Source organism: Humulus lupulus, chromosome 5 (genome assembly GCF_963169125.1).
Source record: "Humulus lupulus chromosome 5, drHumLupu1.1, whole genome shotgun sequence".
Lineage (NCBI taxonomy): Eukaryota > Viridiplantae > Streptophyta > Magnoliopsida > Rosales > Cannabaceae > Humulus > Humulus lupulus.
The window spans coordinates 163359113-163363984 of NC_084797.1; positions in this window are offsets into that span (position 1 = coordinate 163359113).

Consider the following 4872-nt stretch of genomic DNA (forward strand, 5'->3'; position numbering starts at 1 on the left):
TGCAGCAAGGTATAAGCTTGTAAGTATGCTTCCAAGGCAGACAAATTCATCAGCTGGCCAGGAAGATCAGGGCCAGAATAACAGATAGGTTCAAAATAATGATCAGGTTCAGACCCCTCCGCCAGCTCCTGAGAACTGGCAGTAGGTGCTTGCTGATTTGCAAGCCAAGGTATTGAGGTAGGAAGAAGAAATCTGCCTCTTGAGATAGCACAGGTTTGTGCAGGGAACATTTTTCCAGAGGCAACACCTGTGATGGTGCCAACAGTTGAGTAGTCGCTAGAGGCTGGGAACAAATGGGAACCTCTTTATTAAAGGTTCAGGAAACAACACCCTCTAGTTTTTTAGGGTAGTGTAGATCCGGCCAAGTTCGAACAGTGGATGAGCATGGTTACCACTGTCCTACACTTTATGAGGGTGCCTGGAAATGAGAGGATGGCCTGTGCCACATATATGTTTCGGGAGGATTTCCGAATCTGGTGGGAGGTGATATCCTAGACAAGAAATGTTAATTCCATGGATTGGGAAGAGTTTTAGACTCTGTTTAATGAAAAGTATTACAGTGATGCCATCAGGGTGGCAAAGGCTGAAGAGTTCAGCAGGTTACTTCAGGGAAACTCATCAGTGACTAAATATGCCTTGAAATTTGATAGATTGGCAATGTTTGTCAGGGAACTGGTGCCCACTGATGGGACCAGAAGGGAAAGATTTTTCCAAGGGTTATAGCCTATGATAGCCAAGGATGTTCGCATTACCACTGTGCCAAGAGTAACTACTTACGCACAAGTGGTTGAGAAGGCACTCACAGCTGAGAGCACAGAGAATAAAATATGGCGCGAGAACGCGGCCAGGAGAGACATTAGGAGGACGGGACCTCCATATATGAGTTCAGGTAAGGACGGGGGCCCCAGTGATCAAAAAAGGAGAGGTCTTGATAAATTTCCAGCTCCAGGCCCTAACAGGAGACCACGTGGTATTAAGATAGGCCGCTAGGGAAGCAATGAGGGTTGGAGGACTTTTCTCGAGTGCGTCGGATGCAAAAGGTGCCATATAGGGGAATTTCGGGCAAAGGCCTGCTTTTTATGCAAGATAGTGGGACACTTACAGAAAGATTGTCCGAAGGCAAGAAAGGAAGAACCAAGAAAGGCGGACAACTCGACCCCGACTTGAGTGTTCGCATTGACGCAGGCAGAAGCTGAGGCTTGTCCCTCAGTAGTCACAAGTCATATATTTAGTGTTGGAACCCCTTATACTATTTTGATTGATTATGGTGCTACACATTCTTTTGTTACTATTATAATTATTGATAGAATGTGTAGACCATATGATTATTATGTTGTGGGGTTTGGGACCTTATTGCCCACTAAGGAGTTAGTAGTATCCAGGAGATGGGTCAGAACATAAACTAGTACTTAATAAAACATTCACATTTCATTGGTCTATAAAAGAAAACCACTTATTATAAAGGTTTCAGTGGGGCCTTGCTTAAAAACATGCAAGTTGGGCCCAATAGTTTTAAAAAAAAATATGATTTTTTATCAAAGTTCAAAAAAAAAAAAACAACAACTAATAATTTAAGTCCCACTGATAAGTTTAAAAAGTCTCATAAAACATAACATTATTAAAATGGCGTCTTTAAGTGATCATTTTTCGTCCATAGGATGCCCCACGCCATACACACCAAGACGACAGAACTTCCCACATCACCCCGCGTGCCATGGAGAAACCTATTTGCTACCTGGAAGGGAAAGTAAGGGGGTGAGCTAAAAGCTCAGAAAGGAAATACAAACAACAAGCAAGTAAGATACAACAATTTACAAACACTATCATTCATCTTTATACATCATAGCATCATCATAAAATTTTGCATCAATATCATAATCGTAAACATATTACCACCATCATATCATAAATATCATAACATCATAACGGAATCGTAAACATCATAACATAATCATAACCATAACCAGACATCATAACACATTCATGCACAATTCCTTTGTGAACATGGCCCGCTAACTTGTCCATGCCACCCTTTTGAGGTAAACAAGAGTCTCTGGTCCTTGAATAACCTCGGTGCGTCCGCCAATGGAGTTACGTCTTCATATCCTTAGTAACTCGGGTTACGTCTTCTTTATCCTTAGCAACCTATTTTGATGTGTCGCGTTCATCACGCTAACATCCATTCATAACAATAACATATTCATACAAGCCAACATATCATCACATTATGGCATTCATAATTTTTAACATTTCATTCACACAACAATCTTACCATTCATAGCATAAACAATCATAAATTCTATCTAACTTCCTTACCTCAGGTCCAAGTTAAGTAAATTCACAACCTCTCAATGAGCCTATACCATAACCAAAACAACATTTCTTAGCTTCATAAAATTACTATTTTGCCCTTTCATACAACTCATGTGTGCATGGGCCATGCACACATAATAAGAGTTACATACAACATGCAAATATACTTGATTACACATATGGCCAGGCCATAAAAAGAATAATGCTCATTTTACCTATTTTGCATGCATGATCTTTATATAAAAACCACATGGTTGAATAATAGACATAATTTTGGACGTAAAAGTGTATTTGCATGTAACATGCATACGTGGAAACGTTGTGTAATTGTGGCGTTTAAAAACGATAATTTTGCACGTCTTACTTCTATCGTTTTAAAATTAATAGGCTTGTAACATGCTTTTCTTACCATTATTTATTTTCTTAAAACTTCTAGGTTGATTAAATCTCTCAAAACATTATTTTTATTTTTTTTTAAAATAGTTTTATTTAGCTTAAGAAAAAAATATGTGATAAATCCATTTATTATTTTCAAATTATAAAAAAATAACAAAGGCTTGGAATTTATTTTAAAATACCTATGATTACCATGTTTCCATAGAAAAATCAATTTAATATTGGTTAATTGTGTTACATAAATGATGTGAGAAAAATATATTTTAAGTGTGGAAAAAAAAATATTTTATTTGAATTATTTTAAGGCTTAGTTTTTATGTAACATAAATTCATAAGTGACAATTAAATAATCATTTTAAACCTCTTAAACTAAACTTTCAGCCACCATTTTATTTCTTTAAAAATCACAAATAAATTGAATTCAATATTTTCCTTAATCAAAATAAAGAAAAATCATAACTATTAAAATATACACTCATACCATATTAAAAATACCATTTTTAATATTATTATAATTTAGGGTATTAATTTTATTTCAAATACTAATCAAATTCATTTTATTGAAACACACTTCACATTTTTTTTTAACAAAAATTTCAGCAATCATATTTATTATAAAAAATCACCATATTGAATTTAAAATCTCATATTTTTCTAAAAATATAATAAAAATTCTGTAGGTATTTACTTGAGTAAAATATCATTTTATTGTGACTTAAAATACCCTTTTTAATTTCATAAAATCAACATAGCATTAAGGACATTACTTATGTATGCAAATCACTTTTTCACCAAACTTTTATCCAATTATTCACAAAAATCAGCAAGCATAATTACTCATGAAATTCATCTTTTATCTCATGGCTTTTAAAAAATTTCACATAAAATCATACATGTCCAATAAACACAATAACTCACAAATCCTATCATGCTTTTATTATACAAATAATTCTAAGAATATCACTAACACATATTCATATGCAACCTGATAAAACCTTGTTCTATTCCAATGAATTTATACATGAAATCCAACAAAACAATAATAACAACATACATTATTACATAAACAACATTATTCATATATGCCTTTATATTAAACCTAACATGTTTCTATCATTATTTTCATGCATATCATAATTTATTTCTTCACAATATCATATACATCCTATCAAAATTTCATGGATCCAATTATCAAGATTCCCAATTATCATTATACCCAAATTACATAGGTCCTAAAACATGGATCTAACATATTGAAGATCACAAAACATAAAACAAAATATAAAGGTGATCCTTAGATATGCCTAGGCCGAAATCTCCATATATGCATTCATAAATTATCACTAATCATTATACATAGAAAAATCAACACCAAAACCTTTTTTATACAGTAAACCATAATACCCTTCATGCCAGATCAAACAACTCATCATCAACAAGATAACAAGAACACAAAGTACCTATTTTTCCTACACAAAACACAAATCCCCTTTTTACCATAATCCCCCTAATAATTTTACTCATCAAAACCAATAACCACAAAATTTAGGGAGGGATTTCAATACCTCTCTTGATAGAAATCAAGAATCCAATCTAGAAGCACCTCCTTGCTCAAACCCTAGGGGTTGTATTTTTTTTTTTAATATCAAGATCGAGAAGAAGATGAACAAAAGTTAGAGACAACCCAAATCAAAATACTAGATTTAACATAAGGAATCTTAAAACAAACAAGAGCCTTACCCTAGCTTGAACCCTTCTTCTTCCTTTCTTTCTTCTCCTCCTTCTCTCTAGAAATGGCAGCCCCTTCTCTCTAGCACGCCACTCTCTCTCTCTCTCTATCTTCTCTCTAGGTCACGGCCAAATGGCCTCTTTTCCTTCATGTCTCCTTTTCAATTCCTATTTTCCTCATAAAGCCTCACCAAAATAGATGGTAATTTCCCTAATCCACTCATCTAATTAAGCCTAAAAATCCTTTATAATAAAGATTAATTTAATTGAATTAAAATTGTCAAATTTCCCTTACCCAATATTAGCTACAATTCCCCAAAATCATGTCTAATTGATTGAAAAAAATATAGAGGAAATAAGCCATTTCCTTTTCCTCTTTTATTTTATTTATTTTTATTTAAATTAAACTACTCAATTATATCAAATAAAAGGAAA